This window comes from Diabrotica virgifera, chromosome 8 (genome assembly GCF_917563875.1).
Source record: "Diabrotica virgifera virgifera chromosome 8, PGI_DIABVI_V3a".
NCBI lineage: Eukaryota > Metazoa > Arthropoda > Insecta > Coleoptera > Chrysomelidae > Diabrotica > Diabrotica virgifera.
The window spans coordinates 165,223,282-165,235,753 of NC_065450.1; positions in this window are offsets into that span (position 1 = coordinate 165,223,282).

The following is a 12,472-nucleotide window of genomic DNA, read 5'->3' on the forward strand; positions in this document are numbered from 1 at the left end:
CCAAAACTGAAACACAGGAAATTGGAAAAGTGTGCTATTTTTAAATGAAAGTCGAATGTGTAAAATCAGATGAATAATGACTTCGTGTAGAGGTCGAGGCCTTAAAGGTCGAGGAAGACAAGCAAAAACGGAAACTGACAGATTTTTTTCTGGAACTTGTTTCAACTGGAAGAAGAAGATATTTATCTAATGTTTATGCGATCTAAATTAGACTCTTTCAAAAAAATACAAAATGACCTAGCGTCTTGCCTCTGTTTTGCACTAAGACTGTGAGCCTGATCACAGCTTAGGTCCTGGGAATGTGACCAAAATATTCCAGCGTTCTTGTTTTGCTGTTCTTTATCACCTCGTAATCCTTTTGTAGCATTGTTAACGCTTTTGCATTTTTCTTCCGATCAACTAAAAAAGAGAAAGGCGCCAAGCAGGAAGCAAAAAATTCTTTCTCTAAATTTGAAACAGGCTCGAAGAATCACAATCTAAATATCGCAAAAGTCCGTCTCTGCGTTATAGATAGAAGTAAGACGAAATGTACTTCCTAACGCGTTTCTCTTAGGCCACCCACAAGAAAGCGGAAGGATTAATATTTTAAGAAATTCTAGACGCCTAAGCTGGTCATTTAGCTATTGCAGGCAGTAAAATGACAAAGAGACTTTAGGGCTCGAAGACAACTTTCCTAAGAATTATTTACTTTGCACAGGATATGCCTCATAAAAAGAAGAATAGGAAAGATTGCTAAATGTTTGAGTGATAGAAATCTAAGAATTCCACAAAAGTACGACGCAGTAACTTTCGTGGGAATCCTTAAACAGTTACAAAAAGGACACTCGTGGTGATTGGCCGAAAAAGAAACGTATGATCATAATAAGTCTGGTCTAAACATTATTTCCCAGCTATGTGATTGGTACGAAAATTTCGGAATGATGATTATTGGTCAAATTATGCGATAGCTGTGAAAAAGGGAGGTGAATATAGAGAGCAGAGAGGAATCTTGTCCGAGATTAGGACAAGAAGGAATCAATTAAGTTCTAACGGTCATGCAGTGAAGACCTGCATTTTTTCTTGTCTGTGCCTAAATAGGCAAAATGGAATCTTAAAGATTCTGTCGTGAAAATCGCAAGTGCGATATGTTGTCTTAAATACCATACCGGTATATTCTCTGTGTTGTGTCCGGTACGATAAAATAATAGTTTTCTTAGTACGGCGTGTAATATGTTTCGTTCAAACAGAACTCAGTTCAACTTTTGCGGATAAGACTTCCGTTTAATATGTATCATATAAACCGCACTTAATTCAATCTTCGTGGAACGCAGTTCCATTTTTTTTTAAGACAATGGTCTAAATAAAATATGTTTAATTATCAAGTCAGTGAGAAGTATCACTAATAATCATGAATGCAGTTACTTTCTTTTCATAAAACAAAAAGAACTATGGAATTTTTATTTTTCGTATAATATAATAACAACTACATGTATTTAACAGTACTTTAACTCTAAAAATGAAAGTGAAAAGTGAAAGTGATTTCGTCGAATCCACAACTCTGGCGAGCTAACCCGATTCCAGCAATTCAACAACAATGGATCATCACCAGGTATTTTGCAATAAACTGTTTCGTTCCTTTTTCTTTTTTTTTGAACTTTTAAGATGAAACGCGAAAGACTTATTTTTTTTATTTTTCTAATCAACTCAGTTTAATGACAATTTTCTATCTAAATAAATGGTAACTATGTTAAAACTTATTTCGTCTTTTTCTGTTCGCACAATCCATCTATGTATCCTTATTGTATTAGGAAACGCAGCCTACTACATACAACAAGGGTAAGTACCATTAGTAGTCAAAGGGATACCATTTTTTTTTGTAACATTTTTGTAATTTTTATATAGATAAATAGTAATAGATTCTGATCTATTAATGGCGCCCAAAAAATTAATAATTTCTTTTCTCTAGCATAAATATTATTGTATGAACTCACACCCTAAAATCTCTTGATGATTAGAGCCGCCGGTGCGATTTTAAATTATGTAGCACGTATTTTTTTAAGTTTATGTACATCACATGTTTAGCTAATTTGCCGTGCTGCAAATTGTCACCGTAAAATGAGGTGTAGTTGACCGATGGGGTGAATTTGACTGAAAAGTTCGAAAATGTTTCCAACATGCGTATTTTTTTTGGTTATTAATATTAATAAAGTCTATGCTAATTCTGTTCATTGTAAATATATATTGAACATATTTTATGTAAAAATTAGGAGTTATTTTCTTGTATACACTAAAAACGCGGCCTCGAAATTATTAACTTAATTTGTATGAAAATAAATATTCTTAAACTTTGTTATAAAAATCATTATACTAAAAATATTATTGGATCGAGGCGGCTTTATTGTTTCGTTGTTATAATTTGAAAAGCCCGACGGGAGCTGACGCCTAATAGTTATTTATGAAACAGTTCGTGAAGTATACTTTTGGCGAACGCACGCGATTTTTAGAGCACGAGCGACAACGGAGCGAGTGCTATACATCGCGTAAGTTTGCAAAAAGTACTTCACGCACAGTTTCATACAATATTTTATCTACGATAAACAAATAAAAAAACTGTAACTCTTCGTCACTGGAATTCATTTCTATTCTATAATTTTTAGAACTTTGACATTTAAAAATCCTAACTACTTTCAAACCACAAAACTGTCAAAAATTTTGTTGTAAGTCATTGCTCATATTGTCATCACCATGACAACGCGAAAGTTAAGGATATTTGATTATATGAAAGTGTGCCAAAGAACCCATTGAAAGTGTGCGAAAAAGTAAATCCCATATAAAATGCATTGTTACTTCACGCACACTTTAAACCCTTCACGCACTGCTATCTATAATGACAGTTTTCACAAACTAAAAACTTATACATAATATGACATAGAGTAGAAAAAATATTTTATCTACTCTATCTGATCTAGTTTTTAGTTTATGAAAACTGTCATTATAGATAGCAGTGCGTGAAGGATTTAAAGTGTACGTGAAGTAACAATGTATTTTAAATGGGACTTACTTTTTCGCACTGTTTTTACCTTTCGCAGTTTTGACAGTTTTGTGGTTTGAAAGTAGTTAGAATTTTTAAATGTGAAAGTTCTAAAAGTTGTAGAATAGAAATGAATTCCAGTGACGAAGAGTTACAGCCTTTTTTTATTTGTTTATCGTAGAAAAAATATTGTATGAAACTGTGCGAGAAGTACTTTTTGCGAACTTACGCGATTTATAGCACTCGCTCCGTTGTCGCTCGTGCTCTAAAAATCGCGTGCGTTCGCAAAAAGCATACTTCACGAACTGTTTCATAAATATCTATTTTCTACAACCGTGTTAAAAATGCAATTTTTAACACTCCATAGGAGCGTTAAAATGCTACTTTAAGGCACTGGTGCTTTAAAATTTTTAAGGCACTGCAGTTAAAAGTGAATTGTCAAATTTTGAAACGTCAAAATATTTATATTCCATTTACTATCATTAATATTAATAGTACAACTTGCGCAATTTGAAAAAGGTGGTTTAAAAGGTTTTTTTTTTAATTTAATTTAAACTGTATTACTGCATTTTAACACGATTGTAGAAAAAACAAGTTTATGTAACGGTATAATATTTTCGCTAAGGCTTTTTAGACATTCCCCTCGATTGTTGACAACCAGTTCTACCTTTTACGGGTCATAAGTTTCATGGTTTCAGCAATTAACAAAAATATTGTATTTTATAAATTTATAACGTTTGTAGAAAAAATATTGTATGATATACGTGTTAAAAAGTACATTTTTAAGGCACTCATGTGAATTGCAGAATTCGCTTCGCTGTTTCTGCAAACTTTCACATGCGTGCCTTAAAATTATACTTTTAACACTTATATCATAAATAACTACTATTAAAGATAATTACGTACATACTTATTGACAATAAATTTGTAAAATGCCGAGGGTGTATAAGCGTAAGGATGGTGCAAAATTCTTAAACAATACAGAGCGGAAACGCTAGAAAATTGTTTTTTTGCACGATTGATCATTTTTGACTGTTTACCGTGACAGATTTTACGTCAGTAGGTGACATTTACTAGCAACTCGACGGTAAGTAATCCAACTCGACGGTAAGTACTCCAACTCGACGGTAAGTAATTCACTTACCGTCGAGTTAAAAAATCTCTTAATTTTAATTTATTTTTTGAAAGAATAAAGAAAACTAACGAATTATTTATTAATATTGAAACTTATGGTACAATTTGTTAAATTATCTAATGAACTCCCACTTGTTTGGGCTGTGGTTTCACTTCTAACAGAAACTCCTGCAGAATCGCATACATTAGTAGTATTACTAGTATTGCACAATATTTTTTCGGCAAAATCTATTTTATTTTGAAGAGAATCTTCTACATAGCTTTCTGCCACTGTCGATGAACGCCAACCTCCATGACGCTTTAATCCGAGGACATCAACACCTTTATTAGCCAAAAGCGTTGCTGATGTCCTCCTGAACGAATGGCCAGTATAGTTCTCGGGATTAGGCAAATTTAAGAATTTGGCAATTTGAGAAGGCCAGCCCCCGATTGTTCCTTTCCCTATTACTTGAACACAACATTTTCCTTTGGCGTATCTTAAGAACAAATGATTTGATTTTACTTGTAATGGACGAAGTTTTATATACTTTTGCAGAATTTCTAAATATGGAATTTTATCGTCTGGTTTATTAACGACTGTAAAAGTACGCTGGATGTTCGTTTTTGTATTGGGTACTTTTACAATCATTAAACCATCGGTTTGTTGGATGTCATTCATAGTAATATTATATAATTCTTCTCTTCTACAGGCACCTGATATTCCCAATATCATTGCGACCTACAAATTATGAAAAAATCTTCATTAGAGTATTTCTTTTACCTAAACTAGCTTTAAACTTACAGACTTGGCCAATTTACATAAAAGATTTGTTTACGGATTATCGTCATATTTCTACGAACTCTCTTGATCTGAATGGACCAAAAATATTGAAAAGTGAGGTGATAAAAGCTATAGATCAAACGAAAGATGGGAAAGCAACAGGATGCGATGAAATACCAGTCGAATTTTTAAAAGTTTTTAACGAGAACAACATGAATGTAGTATTGAAACTGTTCAATAAGATATACGATACTAGTCAAATTCCATCGGACTGGCTGAAATCTACATTTGTGCCCCTTCCCAAGGAATCCAATTCTAAGACGTGTAGCGAATATCGCCTTATAAGTTTAATGAGTCATACCCTTAAAGTATTCTTGCGTATTATCCATTCCAGAATACGAGCAAAATTAGAACACAGCATAAGTAAAACACAGTTCGGTTTTAGATGCGGTTTTGGAACTCGAGAGCCCCTATTTGCAATACAAGTCTTGATTCAAAAATGCCTGGATCAACAGAAAGATGTTTACGCCTGTTTTATCGACTATGAGAAAGCATTTGATACTATCAAACATGACAAACTCATAGAACTATTACATCTTTCAGGACTTGACACTAAGGACATCCAGATTATAAAAAATCTATATTGGAATCAAACAGCCCACATAAAGAATGGACATATGGTGAGTGAAAACATAACCATTTCTAGAGGGGTTAGACAGGGCTGTATTCTTTCGCCACTGCTTTTCAACGTGTACACGGAACAAATATTTCTAGAGGCACTAGAAGAGTACAATGAGGGCATCAAGATTAATGGCGTACCAATAAGTAATTTTCGACATGCAGATGATACTGTTATACTAGCCGATAACATCGAAGATTTACAGATGATGCTAAATAGAGTAAATACAACTGGCAACCAATTTGGACTGAATTTGGTGATCAGTAAAAAGAACATTCAACATATCGACCTGAATATTGAAGCCGAACGTATTGAAAGAGTACACCGATTTAAATATCTGGGATATACAGTAAATGATAAGTGGGACCCAGACGTAGAGATTAGGATCCGAATTGAAATAGCAAGATCCAAATTCATAAAAATGAGAAAGCTCTTAAGCAACCGCAACCTAAGCGTTAACCTCCGATGGCGCGCCACAAAATGCTATGTACTCTCTACGCTACTTTACGGAGTAGAAGGGTGGACGTTAACAGCAGCAACTATAAAGAAGTTAGCGGCTCTAGAAATGTGGCTGTATCGACGCATACTGAGAATTCCTTGGACAGACAGAGTGACCAACACAGAGGTATTGAGACGAATGGGTAAAGAGTTGGAATTGTTAACAACTGTTAAAAGGAGGAAAGCGTTATACCTGGGCCATGTGTTCCGTAATGATAAATACAGTCTGCTACAGCTTATCGTCGAAGGCAAGATTGAAGGTAGAAGAGGTTTGGGCAGGAAGAAGAAATCCTGGCTGAGAAACTTGAGAGAATGGTTTCAAATACCAGAAGCTGCGAACATAATACATGCGGCACAAAACAGAGAAACCTATCGTTTGATGGTCGCCAACCTTCGGTAGAAGACGGCACATAAAGAAGAAGAAGAAACTAGCTTATATTACCTTGTGAACTAGAAATACTTCATCCGGTGCTTCCATCAGAAATTTTTCAAATTGCTCCCGTGTAAAAATGCTCGCTTTCTTAGGCCTATAGCCAACATTTTTTCTCTTCAAATACGCGATCAAAGTTAAAAACTTGGAAATATCAATGCCATCATAAAGAAAAACGGTGGATTTAATCATTGAATATTCTGCCCAGAGGCTTCCAGGAGCTTTCAACTGCATATGTCTTTGAACGAAATATGCCAATAGAGTCTTTTCTTCGATTCTTAAATTCTTGCCTTCGCACCATTTTTTAAAACTTTGGTAGGTATTTTGATAACGGATTTTGGATTTTTCGGGAATAATTGCGGAACACCCTTCTTCCCAAGCCCGTTCAATTTCTTCAAATTCACTTTCGCTCATATTTTAATTTATACTAATCAAAATTGTGCTTAAAATTATTGACAACTAAATAAAAACTCAATTCTCCATTGTTGTTATGCACCCTAGTTACTACCTAACAACCAAAGTATCTATCTTGATAAAATGAATGAGACTAGTCAATTTGACGAAAATGTTTAATTTTATAATTTATAATGGTATCAATCGTGCAAAAAAGGTTATAAGCATGTCGAACGTTAAGGGTAACCGATCTCAGACAATAATTGGAGTCGTCGCCCCGCTCCTCCTCCAAACAATTGTCTTCGATCGGTATAAAACCCTTAGCGTTCTCCATACTTAATATACTATAACAGAAGTTTTAGATGGACAAATAAGTGCTAAGGCAGCATCGAAAAAATACAAAATTCCAAAGGGTACGTTAATGAACAGAATACATGGGCGATGCATTAAACAACATGGTGGTCAAACTGTTTTTACCAAAGTTGAAGAAGATGATTTTGTGGATGCAGTGATTACTTGTGCGAATGGGGGATCTCCGTTAAATACATTGGAGCTTCGTTTAACTGCAAAAGCTTACCTAGACCGTCTTGGTAAAAACTCACTCTTTAAAAATAATTTTCCTGGGTACGATTGGGCTAAGGAGTTTCTGTAGAGACATAAACAAACTTTAAGTGAACGCTTAAGCAACAACATAAAAAGAGCTCGTGCTGCTGTCGATGCTGAAACGTTAACAAATTTTTTTGAGGAATTAAGTAAAACAGTTGAAGGTGTCGACACCGCTGCAATATTTAATTACGACGAAAGTAAATTAAGTGATGATCCGGGGAAAAAGAAACTAATCTATCAAAGAGGTGTCAAATATCCAGACAATATAATAAACTATACTAAAAGTGCTGTGACAATTACGTTATGTGTTTCGGCAACTGGATATATATTACCGCCTTATTAGTCCATTCTTTCACGGTTTTTGCTCTAAATTTTAAAGAACCGCTTGGATTGACATGAAATGTGGCATGCGTATAGCTTATATGTCAAAGAAAAAAAGTGATATTGTGCCGATGTGTGCTTTTGCCCTGGGGGTGACTTTCACCCCCTCTTGGGGGTGAAAAAATATATGCCCAAAATAAGTCCGGAAATAGGTAAACTAACTAATTTTAAGTAACTTTTGTTCTATAGAGATTTTTCGCCAAGTCAACACTTTTCGAGTTATTTGCGAGTGAATATGTTCATTTTTCAACAAAATAACCACATTTTTAGACGGTGTATTAAATAGTGTGATGTTATGCCTTCTGGTCCCAATTAATTAAAACTCAGGTTTTCCGATAACATTATATTTAATTCGAAGTCGATGATTCACTACATAAGTTGTTTACAATATTAACTTGACCTATCCTATACGTGAATACCTTCCAACTACATCGATAATCATAACACTCTTTCTCGGCCGAGTTAATGATTATATACACATTTAAATAATAACAAAACATGACAATTCAATGTTACTTGCGGTTATTGAATCCAAGAACAGATACTACATGGATTAATGACTTTGAATTAGTTTTAAACATCTTTTGTACAGGGTGATATTATAATACCATAAGACGGGTTTTCGCAAATAACTCAAAAAGTAAGTATTTTGTCGAAAAAAACGTTCTTAGCAAAAATATAGCCTATACAAAAGTAAAAAAAATGGTGTATGCGTTAGGTTTCTGGATCTGGTAGAACTAGAGTTATAGCCAATGAAAAATAGATTCATATTCACCAAATTTCAAATACAATATTTCGACGTGAGATATCGAAAAAATTAAGTATTCTTTGGGGAAAACCCATTATAACTTTTTTAAAGTGTGTAAAAAAAGCTTTGTTTCTGTTTTTACAAAAAGTTTCTAGCAATAAATTTAAGCAAGTTACGCTCAAAATAAAGTTGGTCCCTTTTGTTTGTGCAAAAAAAAATCGGGAAGACCAAGCCCTAATTAGCAACTTAAATGAAATTAATCATTACCGCTCCACAAATTATTTTACTTATGTTGAGTTTATATGATCTGTAAGTTTCATCGATTCAAAGTACTTATTTTTGAAAAAATTTGGTTTCAAATTAAAATTTTTTATAATTTATATTTTGAAAAATATGCTTTTTTTCAAAATAACTTAAAAATTGTTAGAGATACCAAAAATCGCGAAAAACAAAAAAAGTCAGATTTGCTTTTTTGAATATCATGTATTTTTTTGTTTTTCTGTTAGACAAAAATTGATTAAGATTTGGTGTTTCTAAATTTGCATACATTCGTGATCAGTGACTCGTTCAACCACTTTTAACTACAGCCCTTTCAATAGTAAGAACTTTGAACCGATGAGACTTACAGATCATATAAACAATATATACACGAGTCAAGAAACTTGTGAAGTCGTAACGATTAAGTTCTTTTAAGATACTAATTAGGGGGTGATTTTCTCGATTTTTTTACCAAAACCAAAAGGGGTTAACTTTATTTTGAGCGTAACTTGTTTAATTTTGATGCTAGAAATTTTCTTTATAAAACAAAAATGAAGCTTTTTTTAAACACTTTAAATAAGTTGTAATGAGTTTTCCCCGAAATGTGCTTCATTTTTGGTTATTTCACGTTAAAGTATTCCATTTGGAATTTGACGAATATGAACCTATTTTTCAATAGCTATAACTCTGCTTCTACTAGGTGTAGAGACGTGATGTATACACCATTTTTTTAAATTCTTTACAGGCTATATTTTTGCTAAGAATGTTTTTTCGACAAAATACTTACTATTTGAGTTGTTTGCGAAAACCGGTCTAAAAGCGTGGTTATTTTGTTGAAAAAATGAACATATTTACTGTCAAATAACTCGAAAAGTATTGACTTAGTGAAAAAACTCTATAGAACAAAAGTTACTTAAAATTAGCCAGTTTATCCATTTCCTGACTTTCTTTGGACGAATATTTTTTCATCCCCAAGAGGGGGTGAAAACCACCTCCAGGGCAAAAACACATATCGGCATAATATCACTTCTTTCTTTGACTTGTTAGCTATGTGTATGCCAAATTTTATGTCAATCCAAGCGGTTCTTTAAAATTTAGAGGTTTTGCAATATTTTACCGTTAAAGAACCCACTATATGTAGATTATAAGGCTACAATTTTGTGGGATTCTTGGCGCCAAGGAGGTTCTAGGGGCACCCCATGCAATTTGTTTTATCGATTGGTTTAAGACTACATTTTTACCTCATGCTCGTTTAATTGAAGGAAATAAGGTCTTAATAGGAGACAAACTTTCGAGTCATTTTACAAAAGAAGTGCGCAATATTTGTAAAGAAAATAGCATTGATTTCATTTGCCATCCACCAAATACAACGCATCTTCGCCAACCCCTCGACGTTAGCTTCTTTGGACCAATGAAGAATTATTGGAAACAATTACTGCACGAGTGGAAGAAAGCGAATCCAAGCTCATCGTCTGCTGAGAAAAGTGTGTTTTCAAGATTATTAAAAAAAACCTTTTGAGAAAATGCGCCGTCTGCTGCAGTTAACGCTAGAAAGGGATTTTATGCGTGTGGTATTATTTGTCCTTTGTTTAAAGATACACTTTTATCAAAAATTCCTAGTGAGAAGCAAACCACTCTTCGCAACAGTGCTGATGTCTGAGAGGTACTATGAGATTATTTGAAAGAACAGAGAAATCCCAAAAATCGTGAGCCTACAATAAAACCAAAGAAATTGAATCTTATACCTGGAAGATCAGTTGCGTATGTAGACAATCCAGAGAAAGAAATTGACGACGATAACATGCCTTCTACAAGCAAGGCATAAATTGAAAAGAAAACAGTTTTTGAAGAAAGCGATGAAGCAAGTTCCGGAACAGAGAGTGTAAGTGAAAATTTTGACCAAGTAGACCATGAACTTGCAGACATTCAAAGTAATATTGCTGAGAAAACAGAATACTTTCACATTAAAAATATAGAAGCAAATTCATGGGTTGTAATAGAATATCAAACCAGAGAACAATAACCACAGAGAAATGACACGACCGTACTCAAAACGTGTACCGTTTTTGAAGACGCATGCGCGAACCTGGTTGCTTTAAGTGTTCCCAACACATTCTAATTCCAGCTAATTCTGCCACTCTGGTTGTTTTACGATAGTCCGTAGGCGTGTATGGTAAATATTTGACTTAACAAGTTTGAGCATTTATATAATAATTATAATAGTTAAAATGTCTGGTTACTCGTGTGTGGTTCACGGATGTTCCTCTGCGACAGGAAGAGAAATAAGTTTATTTAGATTTCCTAAGAATAATAATAGGTAATTGTTATTGCTTTGTAATTTTTACATATTAGTTATTAGGTATCTAATAGTCTTAATTTGACTTGATTAAATATTATTGATAATAAATCATGAAGAAAGTGATTCATTTCCTTGTATACATTACCCCTACGTAATGCATAAAAAAACTAAACTTCGCTCTGCCAACCAAAGGATACCTATTTCAAAATAAAAATAATAAATTTGGTGTCAGTGCATGTATTTTTCATAACAGACGCAAGTCTCCGAAGGGCCAACCAGGTCAAAACAGATGTTGTCCGGGTGTCATCGCATTCCAAGATATCCTATTTTTACGAAATAAAAATATATAAAGAGTTCTATACACGACAATTTCTGATTTACACGACGCAAACAAAATCAAAATACTATTCAAATTAAAAATTGTTGGAGACATAATTGGGGCGATAATTGGGAAAATCTTGCCAATGATTCTTAAAACCTCGATCAATATAAAATATTTACTACGATCAAATGCCTTTTAGAAGTCAATAAAAATAAAAAAAACAGTAGAGGGGGGTATAACAGTATGCCAACGAAAATGTGTAATCCACTATTCTGTTGGCAGCTATTTTGGATTTTCTATAATGAACTCTTTTCTACTAATCAAGCCCCTTCATTTGATATCCATATTGAGGTAGTTGTGAAATTAAATATCTAACCCACCATTTTTTGGCGGCCATTTTGGATTTTCTATAATGAACTCTTTATTAGTAGTCAAGCCCTTTCATTTGATACCCATATTGAAGTAGTTGTGAAATTAAATAATATGTAACCCACCATTTTTTGGCGGCCATTTTGGATTTTCTATAATGAACTCTTTATTAATAGTCAAACCCTTTCATTTGATACCCATGTTGAAGTAGTTGTGAAAAAATATGTAATCCGCCATTTTATACCGGTGGACATCCTGGATTTACAATGATACTGAATGTATAGTGTATGTAATGTTACAAATCGGTGTAATTGTAACGATTCATATAATACTTTTTTGATTATTTTTTAGATTGTTACATATTTATATTTATAGAAATATACTCTTACAGTACTTCTTGGGTATTTATTCGTTTGCTCCGATATTCGACTTTAAAGGAAAACTCTACTTTTGATAGGTTTCCAAGACAAGAACAATATTGACATTCGATTTCAACATAAAGTTTCTTGTTATCGATAACGAACATTTGTCACCCAAAGAGAATTGGAACTTTCAGAGTTTGTGACATTTCTGTAGCCGTTACAA